We start from the raw sequence: 26,065 nt of genomic DNA on the forward strand, positions 1-26,065 counted from the left end.
GGGAGAAGTGTGTGTATGTGAGGGAGGAAGTGTGTGAGAGGGGGGAGTGTTTGAGACAGGAGGGGGAGAAGCGTGTAAGAGAGGTGTGTATGTGTAAGAAGGTGTGAAGTATGAGGAGAGTGGTGGGAGAGAGAAAGAGAGAGCGGAGTACAGAGAGGGGCAGAGAGAGAGGGGTGAGAAAAAGAGAGAAGGAAGAGAGAAGGGGAGAGGGCAGAGAGAGGGGGAGAAAAGAAGAAGGAAGAGAGAAGGGGGAGGGGGCAGAGAGAGAGAGAGAGGGGATGGGAGAGGGAGAGAGGGGAGAAATATGTGTGGGAATTAATAATACGCTAATATAAATTGCGCTGTACTGCACCATATGCACCACTATCCTTTCCTGGCACCGCACCATGTGCACCACTATCCTTTCCTGGCACCGCACCATATGCACCACTTTGCTTTTCTGGCATCACACCATATGCACCACTATGCTTTCCTGGCACCGCATCATGTGCACCACTATGCTTTCCTGGCACTGCACCATATGCACCACTATCCTTTCCTGGCACCGCATCATGTGCACCACTATGCTTTCCTGGCATCACACCATATGCACCACTATGCGTTCTTGGCACCGCACCATGTGCACCACTATGTGTTCCTGGCACTGCACCATGTGCACCACATGCACCACTATGTGTTCTTGGCACCGCACCATATGCACCACTATGTGTTCCTGGCACCGCACCATAAGCACCAATATGCCTTCCTGGTACAGCACCATGTGCACCACTATGCTTTCCTGGCACCGCACCATGTGCACCACAATGCGTTCCTGGCACTGCACCATATGCACCACTATGCGTTCCTGAGCACTGCACCAATGTGCACCACATGCACCACTATGCTTTCCTAGCACCGCACCATGTGCCCCACTATGTGTTCCTGGCACCGCACCATAAGCACCAATATGCCTTCCTGGGACCGCACCATATGCACCACTATGCCTTTCTGGCACCGCACCATATGCACCACTATGCCTTCCTGGGACCGCACCATATGCAACACTGTGTTCCTGGCACCGCACCATATGCACCACTATGCGTTCCTGGCACCGCACCATGTGCACCACTATGCGTTCCTGGCACCGCACCATATGCACCACTATGCGTTCCTGGCACCGCACCATGTGCACCACTATGTGTTCCTGGCACCGCACCATAAGCACCAATATGCCTTCCTGGCACCGCACCATATGCACCACTATGCGTTCCTGGTACTGCACTGTATGCACCACTATGTGTTCCTAGCACTGCACCATATGCACCACTATGTGTTCCTAGCACCGCACCATGTGCACCTCTATGTGTTCCTGGCATCGCACCATATGCACCACTATGCGTTCCTGGCACCGCACCATATGCACCACTATGCTTTCCTGGCACCGCACCATATGCACCTCTATGTGTTCCTGGCAATGCACCATGTGCACCTCTATGCCTTCCTGGCACCGCACCATGTGCACCTCGATGCCTTCCTGGCACCGCACCATATGCACCACTATGCCTTCCTGGTACTGCACCATATGCACCCCTATGTGTTCCTGGTACTGCACCATATGCACCACTATGCGTTCCTGGCACTGCACCATATGCACCACTATGCGTTCCTGGCACTGCACCATATGCACCTCTATGCCTTCCTGGCACTGAACCATCTGCACCACAATGTGTTCCTGGCACCGCACCATATGCACCACTATGCGTTCCTGGCACTGCACCATATGCATCACTATGCATTCCTGGCACTGCACTATATGCACCACTATGCCTTTCTGGCACCGCACTGAATGCACCATTATGGACCGCACCATTATGGACCACCCCATTATGCACCGCACCATGTGCACCAGTATGCCTTCCTGGCACTGCACCATGCTGGCACCGCACCAAACCTGTTAAAAATTGGAATATCACCCCTGCTCATAGGTCAACGTAAACTAAAAAGCAATTATATATTTCATATAAGAATAGACGATTACTTTGAAACCATTTTGAAAATTTGTAAGCAATGTGAATTGAGACTAAATTGGAGTTGTTTTAGTTTGATCATCTCTGCTACAACTTTAAAGGAGAATTCATTAAACTGTGATAGTGCCGATTGGGTCGCTTTCACACATTGACCCATTGACTTCAATACACACCCCTCTATGTATTAATGAAAAAAAACAATAATATTGCTTTAAATTAGATTTTCTTCTCTTTATTACACTTGGTGCAGCGTTGTTCCTGCATATTTGCTCAAGGTTTGCTTCTTCCTAAGGCCTCGGACACGCTTACCGCTGGCGTGCTGAGGCGCGCTGAGGCTCAGGGAAAGCGGGTGCTTTCTCTGGCCTTGCGGTTGCTTACCGCAAGCGCTCTCAGCAGCCGTCAGGGGGCGGTCCGGGGGCGGGCGCGTCACTGGCCGGGGGCGGGCCAGTGACGTCACGGAGCTGGTTCGCCCTCATTGGGCGAACCGCTCACGTGACCGGCCTGTCTCGCCGGCAAGCGGGGGAATTTTAAATTCCCCTAAGACCTGCGCTTCCGCAAGCGTGCGGAAGCGCAGGTGAGCCCCTACTAAAGCCGCTCTAATTGCGGCTGTAGGGGCTCAGTGCTGAGCGGGAGCGCGCGTCAGCACGCTTCCGCCAGGAAGCGCCAAACATGGCCAAGGCCTTACACCCATTAAAGACTCTACCAACAGTAACACAACAGTATCATTATTGCATAGACAAGTCAGGCTGCTTTCCTTGCACAAGAAATAACTCTGCAGCAATTCCCAAGTCAGGGTGATCAGATATGAGGTATAAAGCAGAAAATGAACAAGCTTTTACAGTATTTCCCCAAATTAGAAAAAAAAAACACTTTTATGTTACACAGATGTATGTTACTGAAATGTAAAATGTTTTGTAATTAGTAAACGTGTGTCTATATACTGTTTATTGTTGCTTCCTCTGGATCTATGCAACTCAGTAGAAATGCTGAGGCAGAATTAAAGTCCAAATCCGCAGAACATTGGGATACATATGTACAGGCGGAGGAGATACAGCATGAGTGTCAGTAACAGAGCAGTAGTTATATTAGTGATAATACACTGGAACAGACAGCGAGCGACACACACCTCTGTCTAAGAATCAGCTCATCAGGGAGATTCAACCTGGCCATAAATACATTGAAGGAGAGCATTCTATGCACTAAGGAAACAGCTGTACCACTTCAAACCACCAATAAGAGTCTGGATGAAAACCTTCAACAGCATCATCACTACCATCCTTCTGCATGGCGGTGAGGTGTGGGGTCCTGTGACATACCGAGACTTCACAAAATGTGATATCAGCCCAACCGAAATACTGCATCTGGAATTCCGCAAACACCTCCAAGTACACATGATACATCAAACAGTGCATGTCGCCCTGAGTGGGCTGCTTTCCTCTACTGCTCACTGTACAAAAGAGAGCCTGGAAATACTGGGTTCACCTAAATAACAGCCATCCAGTGTCTTACTGCTACAGAATAATAAAAGCCAGGAGCTCCTCACTAAACCCTGTGCCATCAAACAACTTGTCCTCTCACTCTCAGAACAAAACTACTCCCAGATGAACACTCTGCCAAAAAACAAGTCAACTCAATCGCCAGCGAAATGAAGGAACAGTATATGACAATGTGAGAAACTAATACCCAGTACTTAAAGAAGCAGGAAACCTATTACAGCCTACAGAGAGATTGTACCCTGACACCCTACCTACAGAAGGTAAATGACCCAAAGTGAGACAGATCGTGTCCCAGCACAGAATGAGGCACCCACAGCCTGGAAATAGAAAGAGGCAGAGGCAGACACAGAACAGGAAGCCCAGAGAGCTGAGACTGTGCCAGCGATGGGAGCTAGGACAGGTAGAAGATGTAACACACTTCCTGCTGCGCTGGACAAAATAGTCTGAAGTGAGGAGTACAAACCTGGAGGAAACTCATTGCTCTTATCCAGAACTTTAATAATATAGAAGAGAACCAAAAATAGCGTTCCTCCTAAGACAAGACGATACCACAACAGAACTGGCTGCACACTATATCAGCACCTGTTACAGGCTGAGAGATGCCCACTAAAACCCACATCCGTGTGTAACTGTTACCCATGTACCGTGTAAACTTTAAACCCGACCCCCTGTTATTCATGCTTTGGCAATAGTGCAATGTTTTTCTGCCATGCCAATACAGCAGATTTGATTTGATATTAATAATGATATGTAGCTAAGAACTAATGTATGAAGGATAACTGGAAAATCATATACATGGTATATCTACTTTCACCTACATCATTTCTTTTAAACTTTCAATTGGCAAACATTAAAAAGAAATGGAGGCTTTCACTATGGTAGTTCAATTTCAGTTTTATATACAGATAATACATACCCAGTCTCTGATGTTTTCATGTTTTATGATTCTGAGAAGGAAAACCAGCTGCTTTGAATCATTTACAGAATACTGAATATTTCACCAAAATGTCTGTATTTGCATAAAAAGCTCACCTGTCTGTGTGTTGCGAGCTACTCCTTGGATAAACAGAACCCGAGGCTGTATAATGAAAGGTGTAGTTCAAAATACTCTGTAGTCTAACCTGGAGGAAAACGGTAAAGGGTGAATTTGCCTACTAGGGAATTATACTATACTATAATTCTGCTATAATTACTGGCACTTTGTGGGATCATGTACAAATCCCCCTTTATCCTTCTGCCCCTGGAATTTCTCAGGATGAACTTGAAAATAAGATGCAAGGCATCTGTTTCACTGTGAAATTGATGTATTTTGAACAGGTGTCTCTAAGTATCAGTGAATCAAGATATGTTGTTCCTTTTCACCTTTCATGCTATCCTAGGATTTGGGGAGTGGAGATGATGTAGTCGTACAAAGGGGGTAACAGGGCACACATATCACACATCAATAGGATGCAGGGATTTTGTCTCCCTTAATTTTAAGACAAGAAATGTCAGGTCAGAGGTGGAATACATTTTAGCCTCACTATTACATATTCATAATAGAAGAAATATAGCATCAAATTACACACCTACTAAAAATAATATTTTTTTCTTATGTAGCACTGACAGGGTTATACATAGAATTTCACGGGCACGAGGAGCGTCTACACTAAAGAGCTGACACTCTAAAGTTGGCACCTGAAGTACAAGGCTGTGAAGTGACTTGCTCAAAGTCACGAGTATTGGAACTGGATTCACCAGCTTTCAAGGCAAAGTCCTTACCAATTAGCTATTCCATCACTGCATGCCAACAACATCTATATCTTCAAACTTTTAACCGACCTAGCTGTGTGTGTCAGGCAAACAACTTAGTTCCTATAACTGCATTTCTCTGTTTGCTTTGCAGATAATTATATACAACCTGCAGCTTGGTTTGTGAAGGCATTGAGGAAAACATACATTGCAAGACTTTACTATGGGGTGCTGTTCTATTCAAATGAAGGTATCTTCCAACACCTAAAAGGTGTCTTGCAGAATAGCACCACTTAGTAAATATCGCCCTAAATCCCTCATGCCCTTATTCTGTAAAGTGTGAGACCCCCAGTGACATCAATGGGTGTTTCTGTCCACCAGCCCCACATAGGCGCTATTCGCAATTTACAGAATAAGGGACTCATCTTTCAAGTGAATAATTGGTTGTAAGGTGCAAAAAGGTATTTTGGGGGAAAGCGCTGCTTAGTAAATATGGGACATCCTATTTTCTGGATAATGTGGGGATCGGACCCACATTTATGAAAAAAGTGAGATTTTGGGGTTCAGGATTGAAAGGAAATAAAAATATATTTATAAAATATGAAAACAATATCAGGGAAACCTTTGAAGATATTGATGCTGGCAATCGGTGACACATTCTTACAATGATGAATGAAACCTGACAGGCATAGTCCACCGTTAGCTTTGTCCCTACAACAACACCGTCTTTATTGAGATAATGCAAAAATGAAGTCTCCCTTAATTATGCATATATTAGCTAATGAGCTCATAAAATTAACATTAATTCCCATGCTTCATATCTATTGTAAGCAAACAGCATTCAACAAATATAAGGGGAAAAAAGAAAGCCTGTTTATTAAAAGAAACAATGGAACTATAAAACGTTACAGCTTTGTAACGACTACAACTAAAGATTGTTTTGTTAGCCGAGTATAATACGTGGTTTATTTTACACTTAACATCTTACTGCAGTCACTGGAGAATGTGACAACCCAAAGCTATAGAAACATTGTAAACAAACAAGGGCTTGTGCTGTTACAATACAATGACCTTCGCTGTGTGGCCTCTTGTCAGCTGCAGTTGATTGGCAAAATAAGTCTGTGCCCTTAAGAAAAAAGAAAAGATTAAGCAATGTGTCTGATAAGCAGATCAAACAATACGCGCTACTATATTTTTTTCTTTGTTTAACTGCTGGATTTGAAGAAGCAAAACAATTCATACAAGAACTACCTAATCTACCTTGTAGAACTAGGGATTCAAACTATATACTCATGGGCTTCTGTATAAATCCATATATTGTACGTTTTGAAGTAGGGCCACTGTTTTAACGGATGTTGCAAGTAGATCAATGTCCACTCAGTTGTGTAGCAGTTTATTGAGCTCATGTTCCATCAGCCACGCACTGTTCTTATTGACAAGTGAATTACATGTGCAGCCAGCAATGTATCATCCAATAAATTAGTAAGCATCATTTAAATATATATATTTCTCGCTTCATGAAAAAGCACCATTCTCAACTTTTTTGCATATTATATAAAAAATGCATTCTCCCCACCTTTGCTCAATGTAGTCTGTAGTGCAAAAGAATGATTATCATGCATTTGCTGTTTTTTTGCTATATTCCCAATATACTTTTTGTGCATTTTATCAGCCGACTATCACCTATAAGGAAAAGCATTATTATATGTTTTGCAATGTGTAAATGCAGTTACACATTTATATATTTCATCATACCGCGTATCATACCGGGGAAACATTTTGTTTTACTACACTGAAAAAACAAACACATCATTTCTTTTATACTTGTCGGATAGCTTGACTAACAGTATGACAGATAATTAACATCTTCAATAATTTGAAAAGAGGTAGCGTTATTAATCATCCGAAGACATGCATTTAAATTCCTCCATTCTTCATTGTATTTAATGCAGCAGTCTGACATTTTAATTGATTTACAATACAAGTAGGACAAGCTGTTTTATATGAAAACAATAGAACAATACAGTGTTTACTGCGTATTCATATTGAAATGAATGTAAACCACATAACTGAAAGGTTTCCTAGCTTCAACAGTTTGAAACAATTGAATGTAGGTTAATGGAAGTCAGCAATGTGTTATTGGCCTTTCCTACCGGGAGAGGGTTAATATTTTATTGGAGATGAAACCCTGACCAGTCCTATTACTAGGCTCTAACTAGACTCTCTCTGTTGTCACTTTCATATTGTGCGTCACCTGGCTGGCACACCACAGCACATAGCTGGAATAGCATAACTTCATTTACTTTCAGGGCAACATTGAGTATGTGACCTTTTTTTTCTTCCATGTCCTGTATCAGTTATTATTTATTGCTCTTAGCTTTATTCATTCTCATGCCCATTTATAACACCGCTTCTGCCTAGCAACTTGTTTTGCTGCAGATGGAGTCGGGATTAAATGAAAACGCACTGTCAAGTAGGGTTTTGCTTTTCTACCATTTTTTTTTTGATTAGTAACGTTGGTCCTTATGGAATAAAGTGTGAGAGCACAGATCCGACACTATCAAACTTTATAGAATAAGGCCCGTAGTTAATGAAAAAAGGATGTAGATAGAAACACAGTACCAGAATCCAGCCTCCCATCAACATGGATGCCTGTTCTGCAGTATATATGGCTACTATGAACAACCCTACTGGTATAATGAGCACTCATGATGCTGAAGTTTACTTGGCCACAGGTGCACGACCAGCTATATCTTCTGCAATGGGGAATCAGCAAAATCCATGACCCAAGAAATGAAGGCACTTTATGAGTCCCAATAAATAAAAAAAAAAAAAAAAAATATTAGTTAAAACATGATATTTTTTTTAACTAATAAATAGCTTTTTTGTATTGGGACCACTGTAGTGCCTTCATCTCTTGTATTATATCAATGCTAATGGTAGACAGGAGAGGTAAAACATCTGCAAGTCCCACAATTAGCTATTTTGGCACCCTTTCTCAGTACCATATTTTACTCCATCACTAATATCAGCAATTTTTCCTAATTTCCCTTTAAGTTTTACCTTACAATGATTTGAATAGATTTGGCTTTAGATCAAGTGTTGAGTGTTAAGTGACAGAAAATAAAAGCCATTCAAATATTCTGGGCCCAAAAGCTCTATATGGTAGTAATTTCCACATTTTCACTCCACTCACAGTAAATAACATTTTCCTTTGCTGCTGGTGAAAACTCTTACCCAGTGACCCATGTATTTATCTTAGATATATTTGTAAATCGTAATTACTGTGTATCCACTCTTAAACTTAATTTGGATAGCTTTTCCTCGTAAATCGGGCCTTCCATGTTCCTTAATTTGGTGGCTCTTCTCTTATTCTTTTTCCAGTTCCGTTATGTCTTTTGTATGGTCAGGTGCCCAAAACAGTGTTCTTTGCAGCTACTGCCCAACATTGAGCACTATTGCCAACACAGATTTCTATAAGCACTCCTACATCTGTTTTCAATGAAGATTTACCTAATTTTGTCCCAATTATCTGGTAGGGGGCACACTTATTCTTGCTCAAATGCCTAACCCTTCATTTATCTGTATTAAACCTCATCTGCCATTTAACTGCTCAACCTACCAGTTTATCCATAATAATAATAATATAATATATAGATGTAGCCCAACTCATACTCCCGTCCGTTGAAAGAGTTTTTAATGCAGCCGTGGCCGGACCATGGCCTGGCGGGGGAGCTATAGAGGCATACCCCGCTTTAAGTACACTCACTTTAAGTACACTCGCGAATAAGTACAACTCGCCCGATAGGCAAACGGCAGCTCATGCATGCGCCTGTCAGCACGTCCTGAACAGCAATACTGGCTCCCTACCTGTACCGAAGCTGTGCGCAAGCGGGAAGACTATAGAGCCTGTTACACATGCATTATTTACATCAGTTATGCACATATATGACGATTGCAGTACAGTACATGCATCGATAAGTGGGGAAAAGGTAGTGCTTCACTTTAAGTACATTTTCGCTTTACATACATGCTCCGGTCCCATTGCGTATGTTAATGCGGGGTATGCCTGTACTGTAGCAAACTGCAGTCACGAGGAAAGAAAACGGGCTTCACATGCAAACATACATTTTGCTGTGACAAGAGATGGAAAAATCTTGGGTATTGTTATTTGCTGGTATTTTTGGGGGTAGGGTATAACATGGCTGCTATAAGCATGCTGGCATGCCATGCTGAACCAAATGTAATTCAGTAAGGCATGTCAAGCTCTTAAAAACAATGTCACAAAGGACACAGCAACAAAACACATCTGCATAAGAAAATCCCCTGCTGTTTCCTTTTATACGGCTACCAGCAGCTCAACTGCATAAAATGAATTTTAATATATGTCGCCTATTATTTCATGTGGCCAGATTTCAAACTGTATCAGTACAGGTCACAGACCTGAAGCCAAAGTGATGGGAATTACATATCTGCTGAATCTCCCAGCATCTAAGCAAGGCAGCATTTACATTAATATGACACAGACAGCCAGACTACTGCAGAAGAAACTGCTGAAGAAGAAACATTTATGCTGATAAACTGAGCTGTTAAAATAATGCATTCAACATACTGTATGGGATATGTCATTATGCCTCTGTATGATTCTAACTTTTGCTGCAGGCAGGGTAACAATGCAAAGCCTGGCGACATTTCTCAGACCTGTTCTGCAGTGAAGGGGTTGATGGCAGGGAAAGCAATGGAAACCAACCAAAGCTGGACAGAAATTGAGCATTGATAAGGACTTATCCGATTCATAGCACACTTGAGCAGAGGCTGTTTAGTTACTGTTCATGTCACACTTTCACTCTATTCTGGGCCCTTAACACAAGTTTTACCAATGTTTGTTTCTTTTTTGGGGGGGGGAAGCATCAGTTCATCCATATATGTTTAGTTTATACCTATTTAGAGCTGATGGTCCTGTTCATAATAATACTTTTTGTTATGCACTGCTTACTATGTATACTGCACTGTACAGAGAATTTTGCAGCAGAATAAAACCCCTGCGCATCTAAGAACTCACAGTCTAATATTGGGTGGCTGCGGTACAGAGAGATACACTTGCTGACACAGTACCTACAAGGAGAGCTTATCTCTGGGAATTAAAAGTTCTGCTTGTGAAGATCTTCCCACTGCCACATATTACTGCTCCTTTAGCAAAAACAAGGAGAACAACAGCTGTTAAGGTTTATGTGTCCAAGTGAGAATAACAAATGTAACATTTTAACATATTGGGTTTGTATGAAGTGTCACAAACTGTAGTATTGCATCTGCGCTGTGTCACTGTGTCAGGAATCCAGGTGCTTTGGGTCAATTTTGCTCCACTTATGTCAGTTGGAGATTTGGGGGCCTATGCAGAGAGCAGCGCTTTTTAAAATTGGAGAGGGGAATAAAAAGTAGGTTTAATGGAGAGTTTTATTCTCCATATGCAGAAATGGGCGAAATCCGCTATTTTTAGCATTACTGCATGTGGAGAATTGTAAATGAGGAGATGCGCGCAGCTGAAAGAAAAAAAAAAAAAATCGCGCATTTTTTTCCCCCCTATAGCCGGCGACCTCCTGCTTCTTGCCAACTTTAGTTGGCGGAGAAAATTGACGAAAATCGCGCCAAAAACAGCCGCTAGATGGCGAGCGCGCCTTTCTGAATTCGGATATTTTTCAGACTGGCGAGATGTAGTTTCTCGCCAGGCGCGCGGCGAGATTTTGAAATAGAAAAAAAAATGGCGCGTTTTCCCTAGCTGGCCATTTTCAGCTGTTTTTAGCGCGATTTTCTCCGGAAAATGGCGAGATTTCAAATAGCGCTGCTCTCTGCATGAGGCCCTTGGGGAGAGATTTTTTAAATTAGGGGAGGAGTTGCGTGGGACAATAGTATAATGAGTATGATCCTAGGTGTCAGGTGTAAGAATCCCATAAAACAAGCTTCATACTGTACATACTGTATGGAGCAGGCGGGAATAGATGCAATTGGTGCTCTATCTTGCAACATTCCCATATTGTCTTGCAGAAGGGAATTAAATGTACTGCATTGCATCAAAATGTGTTGCAGGCTCATCCAGCAGTAAAAGACAAATGGCAATATTCTGATTAGTAAGAATTAGAATGAAACTCCACTGAAGTCTATAAAACCATTGATGGTAAAAATGAATGAGACTAGCTCCCAGTAAGGGACCTGACAGAACTAAAAGGTGCACATGTTGATTGCTGCCTCACAGAGCTTGGAATGGTTTCAAATCAAGCTATTCCGCAGCCTAAGAAGTTCTACATTAAGGGCCTCATGCAGAGAGCAGCGCAAAAATGGATCTCGCCATTTGCCGGCGAAAATGGAGCTTTAAACCGCCGGAAAAGGCAAGTTTAAAAAAAAGCGCCATTTTTTTTTTGTTGTTTGAAATTCGCCGCGCGGCTGGAGAGTTTCTAATCTCTCCAGTTTTTTTCTCTGCCGTATGCAGAGAGCCGCGATCGCCATCTAGTGGCTGTTCGCGCCAAAAAAATGGCGCGATTTTCAACATTTTTCCTCTCCACCAAGCAGCTGGCGCTCCGCGGCCGGTGGAGGGGAAAAAAAAAAAACCCCTGATTTTTTCCCCACTAGTTTCAACAGCGCTTATAGCGCTGTTTGAAACTCTCCATATGCAGAAAGGCAGTTTTATGCCCTTTCTGCATATGGAGATAAAAACTCTCCAATAAAGCTAAAAAATTTCCCCCTCTCCAATTCTGAATAGCGCTGCTCTCTGCATGAGGCCCTAAGTGTCATACGTTAAAGCAGGGGTGCTCAACTCCAGTTTTCAAGCCCTCCAACAGGTCAGGATTTCAGGATATCCCTGCTTCAGCACAGGTGGCTCAATCAGTCCCTGCTTCACCACAGGTGGCTCAATCAGAAGCTCAGTCAAAGACTGAGCCTCTGATTAAGCCACCTGTGCTGACCTTGGGATATCCTGAAAACCTGACCTGTTGGGGGGGGGGGGGGGCCTTGAGGACTGGATTTGAGCACCCCTGCCTTAAAGCAACAGTTTGTGCTGATCACCGTTTTCTTTTTTTACTCGGATAGATTTCTTCTTGCCGTTTCCGATACCGTTTTTATTGTTGAAATCTGTTTAAGGTGATATAATATCTATATTCTATATCCGATGAAGCCGCCAATTGGGGCATGTTCAGATGAAATGGAAACGTTGGGGTCTATTTACACAAGTCTTCCAGCTGCAAAACTGGGACAAAACCAGTGCTAAACACAGCATGAAATTGATGAAAGGACTGGGGTCCCATGGAAAGCAGCTGGAGTTCTTCCTTGGATAAACACGGTGCAATTCTTCTGCTCTGGTTCTGCTGCAGTTTTGCATTTGAAAGGTTTTAGTGGATAACCTTCTTTGAGTTTCTGGGTTTTTACCACTGACTTTATAGGAGGGATTGCACCTTTCCAACATGCCAATGTAATGAGTTTTCTTAAACTGTTACAGCAGGTGTATAAATTGGGAAATGACTCCCAGGACGGTTGCACTGTCCCAGCAAACGTTGATTTGCATGAAGCACTTATTGTAATCAGCTGCGTGCTCACTTCCCATCCGCAGACACACAGATGTAAGGTTCAGCAGCACGTGTTCCTGTTCCAAACAGCACAGTTACTGCTAAAAACACAGCACATGTCCTATTCTGGTGAAAAGCCATTCTCATATTCACATTGTTTTATTTTATTTTTTTTAAACCCAGAATTTAGATGGATACTTTTCCTAGTAGAAGTCTAGAGATTACTATTGTAATAACTCTATAACTGCAGAATCCACTTTTTAATAATAATGTGTTAAATATTTTATGACTTAAACATAGGCTGTAAATTTTATTCTAGTCGTTTCTATGGCAGCAAATGATCTCATGTGCAGTAGATACTGTATATTCTCTAAGTTCGGATTGATAAAGACAGGATACCACTATCAAATCATACTCATTGGAAGACGTTTTCATTCATTGGCATTCTCCAGTACTTTTCCGGCCCCTGCTCTCAAGGCAAACGGTGCCTGGGGGATGGGTGGGGAGTGTGTGTGTGAGAGAGTGTGCATGCGAGGGAGCGTGTGTGCGTGCATGAGAGAGTAACTCTTGCTCCTAAAAATTCTGGCGGGTGCCTAAGTATTTCTGTCCAACTTGCTTGAAATTAACAACATGGACCCTATTCAGCCTAATATTCAATTAATATTTTCATTCATTTTTATTTAAATTGGCCACATTGAGGCCTATTCTAGTAGCTCCAAAGTGTGATAAACCGCTTCTAAAGTGCACTATAAAAGCGGATCGGCATGATTTGCTATTCTATAAGACCTTATCACATGTCAAAACCGCGTCTAACCGACTTTTGTTATAAGCGGTTTCACTCTTGCTTTGACAATCCGATCGGTTTGTCAAAAAAGCCTCAAACTCAATTTTTTGGCCCACAACTGCTACTCTTGTAGCTCCGTTATGCAAACCACTTCTAAAATCTCCCATTTTTTTTACACCACCTAAAGGGTGGCGAGATTGGTATTTATTGCAAACTATATTCAGAGCCTGAAATGTGGGTTTGGCTGAAAGAGCCAAACCCATAAATCAAACTGGGGATGGAGTTAGCACCACCTCTGGTCATTCGGCATCTAAGGCTGCGTCCAGGGTTGCAGCAGCCGTGCGGAGGCGCGCTGAGGCAGAGGGAAAGCGGGTGCTTTCCCTGGCCTTGGTTAGCGCGCCATCCGGGGGCGTGTCGGGGGGGCGGGCCACTGACGTCACGGAGCTGGTTCGCCCTCATTGGACGAACCGCTCACGTGACCGACCCTGCGCTCCCATGAGCGCGAAATCTAAAATTTGGATAAGACCTACGCTTCCGCGCGCCTGCGGAAGCGTGCGCGAGCTCCTACTAAAGCCGCTCTCATTGCGGCTGCAGAAGCTCACTGGTAAGCGAGAGCGCGCCTCAGCACGGGTCAGCGCCTAAGCGCTGACCATGCCCGAGGCCTAAAGCGAGTACAATCCAGGAGGATGGATCAGCTGTTAAACCGTGTGGTTTGTCACTATTTTTTAAAGAAGCGGTTTAGAAATGATTTGCAATAGAGAATGCCATTTTTTTCTCACATTTCCTGCCACTTCTTGTGAACATGTCAAACCGTATTGGTTTGGCAATGACAACTTCGGAGCTACTAGAATAAGCCTCACAGACTTCAGGGCATACGCACTATTCAAATCAAAATTTTAAATTAAAATATTACATTCGATCCAAAAATCCCGAATCTGCTGTAACTTAACTAGGGTCTTGAATCTTGATGCCAATGTATAGAGTATTTGGAGTTTCCGAGACATGCTAAATGGTCTAACATCTTATTTATGACCTACAATAATTCACACGTTAACTTTTATTAGATTTTGTTTTTAGTGTCTTCTTTTTTATTCTCTACAAATCATTACAAAACTTAACCTGGAAATCTGACAGATGGAAGACAAATAGAGATTTAATTTTTTTAAAAAAAGCACATTTTTTTTACTTAATAGTGAATGCATAGGGAATTAAAATAGATAGTTCAGTCATGTTTGATAAACATTGATGATCATTTACTATTGGCTAAGGTGCGATCCGCGTTATTCTATAGTGAAAGACTAAGTTATGTCACTCTCAACAAGCTTTTTATACTTTACGTACAATGATAGTAACCCCCTACCCTATTGCATGATGCCCCAGAGATATATGCTGTATGTATCTTGTTTTTTTTTTGTTATAAAACAAAATGCTTGTCATTTTCTCAGTGGAAAGAATGGCTCTGATTTAATGCATTTCTTTCTGAAGTGCTCCATTTTTTTCCTCTCAAAATTGCCAGGCCAATAAAGTTGAATGTTTCTTTAACAGAGCTGACTCCCTAGGGATAGTTGTGCTCCATAAGAACCAGTGTTGGAGAAAGTGAAACACACACACACACACACGCACACACACAAACACACACACACACACACACACACACACACACACACACACACACACACACACACACACACACACACACACACACACACACACACACACACACACACACACACACACACACACACACACACTTTTAACCCTTGTAGTGCTGGAAATGAGCACAATTCAAAGTAAAGAAAACCAGTGCAGTAATGTCCAGCCCTGAGCAATTTAATGTGAATGCTGAGAAAATTATTAACTATTTTTTAACTAGTTCATTAACACAATGGATGGTGTTTAGTAACATCCTAACTGCACCATCTCAGTCTCTTGCGACAGCTTAGGCTGCAGGATGTGTTCAAACCTCCCTTTGCCTCTGAGAATCCTGAGCCTAATGGAAGATGGGTCAAGGTCAGACTGCCCTGCAGGATGACATTTTCAGTAAGTAACCAGGGTCACAAAACCCTGGTTGGGGAGTCCTTATATCTTCTTGCTTACTTCAAAAGGGATGAGGAACTGCACAAGGCACTGCTTCATTAAACCTGCAGTCTCACATTGATTCATCACACACCACTTTCTCTGCAATTCTTCACATTGTTTATATAATATTAAATAGCTTTTCATATCTAGGGCAGACAGTTTAATTTTAAATGGTACAGGAACACATTCCATAGCACATGCAATAAGCACTGCATTTACTAGAGGATATTCAGAGGATCATATCTAATTAACTAAGAAAGAGTATCGCTGCTATTCAAGAGGTGCTGCTATTATAGCAGAATTGTAAAGCAGCTCAAAGAATGGTATCTGTTTTTACAAAGCTACAAGAACAGTTTATGTTGAATCATTCCTGCTTCTAAATATAAACCTATGGGATGATTTCAAATTAAGGATGTAATTGAAATGAAAAAGAAGCAAGTCAGGCAATTTGGAATTTATTTTTTAAAATAGTGTGGGACTGTATTTTTAACCCCCTTTTGCTGCTCTAATTAATTGAAAAGGCTTATCTATCCCTACAACAAAATCATTCTAGAAACCATAGCAAAGGTTGAGCACAAGCCAGGGGAACGAACAACATACTACAAAGCAATCCATTGCTGGCTTCTCCGGTAGAAAAGGGGTTAATCTTTGCTAATTTTGTAACTGAAGTCTGGCACCTTTCTTAGAGATCAATAACAATTTCCATACAGTGAAAATATATATGAATACTGTATATATGAAAATATGAGGAATGGGGCTGAGATTCTGACTCAGAGGAACCCGAAGCATTTTGATCCACATTTGCTCATTTTAAACTGGATAATGTGTTAAGAGTTTGGGTTCTGGTTGTAAACATACAAATACAACTGGAGGCTGTGGAAATGAGTAAGGATGGGGGAGGGTTTCTGAAATCTAAACTCCTTTACCTAAGTCAAGTTATATATTAATAAAAAATAATCAAAGTGCTAGCAAGGGTGTTGTTTTTAATAGTTCAGCTAAAACAAACAGACCTGGGTAACAACTTGCTTGTAGGTTAGAGACATTGGCTCAGTCATCCTGCATTTTAGCTTTCACACTATGTACATTTTAACCCTTTCAGCACCTCTAGCACTGAAAGGCTTCCTCACCCATGTTGGCAGAATGGGTTGATCTGGTTTGCTTTACCAAGGCATCATGTATGTATGTATGTCTTTATTTATACAGGTGTTCCTCGCTATCCGTTGGCCCACTATCCGTCTAACGGATTATCTGAAGCCGGATAATGCATTCCGACGAATGCACTATCCGACGTCGGAACGGATTATCCAGCGCTCATCGCCGCGGATTAAAATTGGATCCGCAATCCGACGGCGGTTTGCGGGACGGATTCTGGTGGATAACCAAGGACCGCCTGTATAGCGCAATCCATGTACATAGCGCTCCACAGTAGCAACACACGACAAAATAATATAACACATAATGGGAATAAGCGTTCGAGACAAAAGTAAAATTAGGAGTCTCTGCCCGAAGAGCTTACAATCTAAGTGGTAAATAGGGAGAATTTATGGAGAAAGTAGGTGCGTGTTCTGGTAAGTGCGTCTGCCTAGGGATTTGGTTTATTATATTGAGTAAAGAGTATCCTAAAAGCTTAGCCGGAGCTAAAATTGTAATTTCCTGGTTTCTTTGAAAGTCAAATAGGTTTTTAGGTTTCGGGGGAGGTGAGCGGGAGAAGGGCACTGAAATGTTGAAATAAGTAAATGGACTGTTTTGTCCACCTTTGACCATTTGGCCCCGTCCTCCTGGTGACATCATCAGTCACGCCAACCCTAACTCTATGGCAGAAAATCAAGCAGGAAATGGGGAAGGAGAATAGAAGGACACTCTGACAGTGGGCTTAGAGGGCAGGTTCTTTAAAACAAACAGTGACATTACCTAAAAGGGTGAGCTAAATAAAGTGACACCCTCCCTAGTCTCAGATTTCCATGGGAAAAAAAAGAATAAAAAAAATATGAAGACGTACCTAAAAGTATCCATATTGATAATGTGACAATAAAAAAAATTTGCCAGCTTGGAATGGACCTGGGCTTCCATACTATGATAATTTTTTTCCCCCTAACAATCACTCTAAATTTATAATCACTGTAGCATTTTTGCCTCATTTATGTATGAAACATGCTGCTCCCAGCACAAGCAGTTGTCATGTTGGATTACTGTTTTGAGGCTTGTCAAGGGTTTGAACATATCGGATACTATGAAACACGGACAAGTGATTTCAATTCAAATGCAATATATGCTCTGCTGGAATTTCGAGAGCTGTCTCACTGAGGACCAAAGTGAACGCATGGCAGTGATAGATTTATTATATTCTACAAGCTCCGAGATCGCCGATCCGTGCGTCTGACACGGAAGCCTCACTGAAGTCAATGGCGCGTCCATGTCAGACCGCACGGATTGGCGATCTCGCCGTTTACAGAATTAGATCCCTTAGTGGGTTAAATCGAGACGATTTAGGAGTTCAAGAGAGAGTGGGACAACCTGTTTCAAAGAAAAATAAAATCAGCAGTGCGGCTGCTGTTTTAAAGTAGTCAACATATTCAGGGCATTGCCCCGTCTCAAATATTGATTCTGTGTGATATCCATAACCCTGTGCCCTTTTGACCAAAGTACAATCATTTTCTATAGTTTATGATGTTCTAATACAGGGGTGGCCAACTCCAGTGCTCAAGGGCCACCAACTGGTCAGGTTTTCAGGATATCCCTGCTTCAGCACAGGTGGCTCAATCAGAGGCTCAGTCAAAGACTGAGCCTCTGATTGAGCCACCCGTGCTGAAGCAGCTACTGATTGAGCCACTTGTGCTGAAGCAGGGATATCATGAAAATCTGACCTGTTGGTGGCCCTTGAGGACTGGAGATGACTACCCCATTATTAGTGAGTGGAGCGGGATAAAGGCCCTTATGGGCTGAATGTAATGTCAGGAGCTAAAATTTGGGGAGTGTCACAATAATAATTTTAAGTCTCTCCTCTGTACAAAGAAGAAGGTTTGAGCCGTTGGAAGTACTTAGTCATGCTCAGTTTTGCTTTATATCATTATATGCTATTTATAGGGGAAAGGTATGCAATGCTGCACCCAAAACCTAAAGCGTCTGAAAGAAGAAACACACGTACGTTTACGCAAATATACCAAGCACGCCGCATACAAATTTGACACAATACGGTGACAAAACAAGACCAGAATAAATAAATACTAATAAGAATAAGATACAAAAAAAAGATGTCTAGGAAGCTAGACCTACATTTATCTCCCTTGACAACACCGGCAAAAAGACAAAACAAAAAAGTAGGGGAGGGTGAATGTACAAATAAACAATAACTATTACAATTCATACAACTTATCCCTGCACTGTATTATCATTCCCCTAAATGTAAGCTATCTGCGCCCTTATGATATAGAGTGCTATGCAAGTGACGAGCTTTAGAAACAAAATATCAGCACACTGTCTAAGGCCTCGGCCAAGCTTCCCGCTGGCGTGCTGAGGTGCTTTCCCTGGCCTTGCGGTTGCTTTCCCTGCGCGCCGTCGGGGGGCGGGCCAGTTACGTCACGGAGCTGGTTCGCCCTCATTGGGCGAACCGCTCACGTGACCGGCCCTGCGCTCCGGCAAGCGCTTGATTTTTTTAATTACCTAAGACCTACGCTTCCTCGCGCTTGCGGAAGCGTAGGCGAGCCCCTACTAAAGCCGCTCTAATTGCGACTGTAGGGGCTCAGTGGCAAGCATGAGGGAGCGTCAGCACGCTTCAGCGAGTAAGCGCTTACCATGGCTGAGGCCTTAGGCTGCGGCCCCGCTGCCTGCGCTGCACACGCTCCTGCGAGGCTGGCGGTGCGTGCAGCCGAATTCCCCGGTCTGCAGAGAGCTGCAGGGGGAAAGACAGTGGGGCGTGATGGGGGAGCGGCCGTGACGTCACCCAGCAGGTTCGCCCTCATTGGCTGAACCGCAGGGGGCGTGGCCTAGCGCTCCGTCGCGACTCCTGATCTCAATTTTCTTGAGAGCAGGAGTTTTTCTCTGCGCAGCGTGGCGGCCTCCCCTCACAGCGGCCCCGGCCCCATTGTGGGGCGGCTTTTGTCCCTGCAGCATCCGCTGCAGTAGCCAGCGGTGACCTGGCCTAAGAGTACTGTATGGCAATACTAATATAATATTACCCACCTGAAAAAAGGGCAGTCTCTTCTACGACTAAATTTCATTAATGGCAGTGACATATTTCCGGGGTTAAATTTGCGTGATTAATTCATTTTTATCCCAATTAAACACTAATAAGTATTTTTACAGCGCTAGATTGTAAACACAGTGAGCGGGGGACATGTACCTTGTGTCACAAACAGGAGCATTGCTCTGAAATTGGTGCAAATTGTGTCATTTGAACAATGTGTGACTGTGTCAATATATCAGGGTGCAGAGTTCTATTTGTTGCTATAAATTGCTCTATTTGTATCATGGACATTTTGGGGAGCGGTTGTAGGAGGAGTCAGCTGTATCCAAAGTTGTACACATAACTGGTTCAGTTTTCCTCTCTCTCTCTTTGTGGCAAATAAATCAACCAGGTTCAGGTGTGCTAACTGCCCCAGAGATCTGCGCTAAATGTAAGATGCAAGATTAGCAAGATTTATATATCAGTCGCTGTCGCAAATTGATGCAGATACAACAATTTGCATGGTGCAAATTGCACCATTTATATATCCTTGTGATTTAAACAAGAGTTTGCGCAGGCAAAGCCACCCTGTATCTCAGTCACTTAACGGCATTGGTTTTCGGATAAGGACATGGTGGGATAAGGATATAGGAGACATTTGATTGACAAACGTTGCTCCATTTAGTGGCCCAGAAGAAAAATAATGAATGCTTAATTTGCAAAGAAAGGAAAGTAGCCAAGTCTTTGCTTTAAGCATGGTTACATATGTTTTTTTAAGGAAGACAATTCAGGGGTTATTCATCAAGCTCTGTTATGTCTTAACGCAGCCAAACGGGCGTTATCTTTCATTCAAATTAATTGGAGTTAATGAACCTTTGGGTGCGTTAACGCAGAATGCAGCTTGATGAATTTACATTGTTAAACGCTTTACAAAATGTTGTTTAAGATGATCTATCAGGGATTGGACATTTAAAAAACATACAATGAGCTACAAAGTATGTATAAAACTGCTGATATTTTTGTCCCTTAACATGGTGCAACAACTCTTGCGTCAATGGGCACAGGTGTCAGTCATACTGTACACTACTGAAGAAATGGGATATTAACACCATGGTAAACTCTATGCCTAAAAGATTGGCATCAAATGTAAATAGTGGAATTAGCAACTTCATATGACACCAGTGCTTGTTGAATAGGAAAACGATGTTAATTAAAGGTGTAAATGTAAAAAAATTCTGGTATAATACTTTGCCATATAACCACTCTCGCCCAATTGCTCCAATGTTTGTGGCGATAAGTGGCTATACATTGTTGCAAAGACGTCTCATACTTTGATTGTCTACCATCGACTTACCAACAAACAGACTGGTCCAGTACAAAACCCCCACAAAGTGTAAATTCAGGCAGAGATTCTATCCCTGTTTCTCTAAGTTCTGCATTGTACATAATGTTTTTTTTTAAATTATAATGTCAGTATGCTTGGGCTGTAGCTTGCTGCATACACGGTTATTGTAATATACAGAAATAATAATACAAATAATAATAATAAAATGGTCCATATAGTCAATTTCCTGTGTTTCTAAAAAAATGACATTTCTGAGTCTGAGGGTTAATTAACTTTACCAATGCATGCATAAAACACCTGAAATTCAGCCCTTCCTCAGCACACAATATACATTCAGCTATATATATGATAATGGTTCCATCATTTAGCATGAAAAGTCCCTGAATCTCTGTGCAAACATTCCCCAAGAAAGCTGCACACTCATTTTCCGTGCTCGACCCTTGCACCGATACAGAAGTGTAACTCTTGGAGGCCAGAAAATCACTGTAATTAGTTGAATACTCCGAATGTTTCTTTTAATATTCATATTTGACTTTTAACCCTATCAGTACCAGAGGAAATATGCAAACATTGTAGAGCAATTCGTTACAGGTACCATTGGCACAAAGAGGCCCTTTGTGACATGACAAGTCAATGGATGTGTGTAGAATACAGATCAGTCATATATAGAAGCACATGCACACCGCTGGTAGGTGCTGGAGGGGGGTACTTATCTGCCGGTGCGCTGTGTCCAGGGAGGTCCAGACATCCCAGAAGTACTTGAGCAAAGGAATGGAAGCAGGCACACAGTCTTTCTAAAGGTGCAGTTCTCTCCTTGATAAAGGCAATCTATTGCCGAAACGTTGGACCTTTGATGGCACAATAAACTGCACCTTTAGAAAGACCGTGTGCCTGCTTCCATTCCTTTGCTAGAATACAGATCAGCACAGACATAGGGGGTACCTACAGTGTATGTCTGCTCCGTGTAGCTTAATATGGTCAGTACTGTATACATGCATTTTACAAATCAGAATAATTAATGTACTGTACATTTCTCTCTCAACAACAAATCCTTACTGGCTTTCTCACTCTTTTAATCAGTACGTGTAAACCTGGTATTATTTTCTATAATATGTTCTTTTCTTTCACAACACTGTTGTTCGTATTCCATGTGATAAATACTACTACTAATTATAATAACAATATTGCTAATTCATATCAATGCAGGCACAGTGTGTCTCTTCCCCCATAGAGTTCACAATATTTAATGATGTTATCAAAAAGAAGAGCTGGCTATAATATCTGCTTATCAAGGCAATATTGTTGCAATTCTGGTACACTAAATCTGCACCAGATGTATAACAAAATCTCCAGTGAAAGCAATACTTGTTGTATTTGATACATCTGGTCCAAAGTTTTTGCCCCAGAACTGCACCATTTATGCCTTGATACACAGCTCCCCATGTCTTGATCTTTGGTAATCTGAGTTATTGTTAAGTATTCTTGTGCTGTCAATATAACCCCCTCTTATATTGCCTTGTGTTATCTTGTAACACTCCAGGATGTGCCTAGTAACCGGGGAGTTTGGAATCAGCAATCCCCTGCACAGCCCTTATCCAAGTGTTCCTGAAATGAGTTTGAAACTGTTTTCCAACTCAAAGCTGTCAAAATGCTCAACCTTCAAGCTGGTGAAGCTAGTGCTTCAAGGCTGGATAGGACAGGTCTGCATGTGGGCAGGCTGATTTGTACCCAAAGTCCAGACAGAGGACATTGCAAAAGCCACATGCAAAGAGAAATCCATTACCAATTCAATGCAAACAACATTTCACTATGCGTAATGGTAACACAACACCTGTTGTGCCTTATTGCCATAACAATTGCATCTTGGAAAACAGTCAGAAATCATGCTACAACAGGGTATGCAAGGAGTGAAGGAGTTAACAACATCTTTCTGGAAAAGATAACGCTACAGAAGACGAATTTACCTTGCAGCCAGCTGCTGATCCACAGGAGAAGTAGAGCAGGTCTGGAGAATATCAAAGCAGGATACTCCAGAGACCCATCCACGTGAGTATCTTAGATGCCGGACACACAAGTCCTAAACGACACCACCAGAGGGCTGTGACACAGAAACAACCCCTCAGAGAAACAGCGAACCACTGCAGTCTTTATCTCCTTCCCACATGGGATCCTGTTCAGTGAGTCACAGGCTGCTCAGGAATCTGTGTGTGTAAGTGTAAGGACTGAAACTGAGAGGAGAGAATGGAGGGGAGGAGAGAGGCAGAGGATGTCCAATAGGAGTTAGGCACCCAGCACTAGTTTCAGCTCCTCCTCACCTCTCCAGGGGGGTGATGGGGGAAAGCACCAGATCTTTGAGATGATGTGTGTACAGGAGAGGAAAGGATATATGCAACAGCAGTTCAGTCTTGACAAGTTTCTCCTGAAGTTCAAACTTACTGGATGTTGGCAAATAACAGAATGGGCAGTGTTGCACTGGCTTAACAAAAATTAACTGTCACACCTTCAAAATCCATGTGCAATAAAGGCAAATGTTGAGGCCAAATCAATGCAATGTGTAAAAAAAAAACAGTATACAATTTTGCAAGCACAGTACCATTTTATTTGAATAAATAACCATATACATATGAACATGTATAGACAATATTTTCCAGTTATTTAGATTATATACTGGGGAAGGTATTTCCATTTTTCAGTGGGGTCAGGGTAAGGCTATCCTGGTGATGTAAAACAACGAAAAACCTCGGCGCTATTCTCCACAATAGGAAACCCAAAGGAGAAAGAAAGGGTTAAATATTACCAGTTGATGGTGACGAATACCCCTAGGCAGTTTATTAAAAAACCTAGGTTGATGAACCATTCTGCTACAACCCCAATAGGGATTATCCAAAACCCTGGACAGGAGAAACAAGCAGGAAAACAAGGGGGAGCAAGGGTTAAACAGATTTCAGCAGTCTTCAGGTCAAGCAAACCTCAAGGGTTAGAAAAGCCAGGAGGGAGGGGAGGAAATGAATGGGAACAGTATATATCAATAATACTTACACGGCCTAGTGTAAGTACAATCACATCAAGAGGTATCTGTCACAGTCCAGTACTCATACCCCGGTCCGTACGTCAGAGGGGCCGGATAACTGGAAGGTAGGGTAAAGGGAACCCTCGCTCTGTTCCTCTATCCTTTATCCCCGCGTCTCCCACGTGGAGTACACGAAACAGATGGTGAGGCAAGTATTTTAGTAGAAATTCGCCAAATTTAATCAATAAATGAAAAATATAAAGGCAAGGCACTCACATCATAACAAAGTCCTGGTCAGCACCTGTAATGCGGGCGCAAGTCCTACAGCTGCAGTCCCTGCTGCTGCGTCCGGAAAGCAGGGAAACAGGATGATGACGTCAGACAGCTGGGCTCTGCGACCGCTACGGAGGCTGTTCTTGGACAAAAAAGGATGGCCGGCTGGGAGCTACGCGTTTCGCCGAGACTTCGGCTTCATCAGGCTGAGAAATAAACTCTGGGAGGTCCACCCATCCTTTTATAGACCCTCAAATATCCTAATTTCTAAACTCAAGGCATGAGGTCGCAGAGCCCAGCTGTCTGACGTCATCACCCCTTTTCCCTGCTTTCCGGACGCGGTAGCAGGGACTGCAGCTGTAGGACTTGCGCCCGCATTACTGGTGCTGACCAGGACTTTGTTATGATGTGAGTGCCTTGCCTTTATATTTTTCAATTATTGATTAAATTTGGCGAATTTCTACTAAAATACTTGCCTCACCATCTGTTCGTGTACTCCACGTGGGAGACGCGGGGATAAAGGATAGAGGAACAGAGCGAGGATTCCCTTTGCCCTACCTTCCAGTTATCCGGCCCCTCTGACGTACGGACCGGGGTATGAGTACTGGACTGTGACAGATACCTCTTGATGTGATTGTACTTACACTAGGCCGTGTAAGTATTATTGATATATACTGTTCCCATTCATTTCTTCCCCCTCCCTCCTGGCTTTTCTAACCCTTGAGGTTTGCTTGACCTGAAGACTGCTGAAATCTGTTTAACCCTTGCTCCCCCTTGTTTTCCTGCTTGTTTATGCTGGTGATGTGTAACGTGCTTGTATTTGAAGTTTTTTGTATTCTTGTTTTACGAAGCTCTGAAAATGCTGACATGAAATACATTTCTCTCAAGATCAAACTCGGAATGCCCATTTCCTTGCTTTTTTCTTACAATCAGTTGCATACAGGGATAGCAAGAAGACTACCCTGGGATCCGGAGCACCAGGTAGCTAAGTATTCAACAGCAAAAATAAGAGGTAAAACCTCCAGAGATGGTGCTGCAAAAACCCTGGACTATGATAAGTGAGCAGGAGAGACAATAATATACCCTTTGATACAAAGGTGTCTAGAATCCGTGAAAGAGACTGAGGCTGCCACAGGAAATGAATGTCCAAGTATCCACAGAGTGAAGGGACAAACGGATAAACGGGAATGCCGGCAACCCCACCACGTTGCCCCACCAGTAAACCAGATCTCTGAATGAACCCCTAGGGAAATGTATAGCGCATATGCCAATGTCCAATCCTGATAAATGGCAGCAAATCTTCATCAGTCAGTAATATGATAACGTTCAAAGTACTCACGGACCCGTTATTGCAGGTAAGTACACTTCGACATCCAGGCGTGCTTCCTTCTTGCAATACAGTAGAAATAGCAAATGACAACGGAGAAGGAGCACAGTGAAGGAGAGAACTGGAGGCAAACATAGCAAAAATAAAGTTTATAGTCCAAAAAAGGTTTAAAAACAGAAACCTCTAACGTGTTTCCGGCCGTGATGGCGCTGTATTAAAGCTGCAGTTCAGGCAATATCCTGCATGTGTGTTTTTTTTTAATAAATAAGTTCTGTATTAAGAAAAAATACTTTTAGCAT

The 26,065-nt window shown here is 42.6% G+C and overlaps 1 protein-coding gene across 2 annotated transcripts in view; it reads right to left on the bottom strand.

The window, feature by feature from the left end:
- Positions 1-23,374, bottom strand: part of MET (MET proto-oncogene, receptor tyrosine kinase) — a 139,507-nt gene extending 116,133 nt beyond the window's left edge. For both annotated transcript variants that reach the window (XM_075599978.1, XM_075599977.1), the window contains exon 1: positions 23,121-23,374. The gene's annotated coding sequence lies outside the window, so the exon portion shown is untranslated. The remainder of the gene's footprint in view (positions 1-23,120) is intronic.
- Between the last annotated feature and the right edge of the window lie 2,691 nt (positions 23,375-26,065).

This window comes from Ascaphus truei, chromosome 5 (genome assembly GCF_040206685.1).
Source record: "Ascaphus truei isolate aAscTru1 chromosome 5, aAscTru1.hap1, whole genome shotgun sequence".
In the NCBI taxonomy this organism is placed as follows: Eukaryota; Metazoa; Chordata; class Amphibia; order Anura; family Ascaphidae; genus Ascaphus; species Ascaphus truei.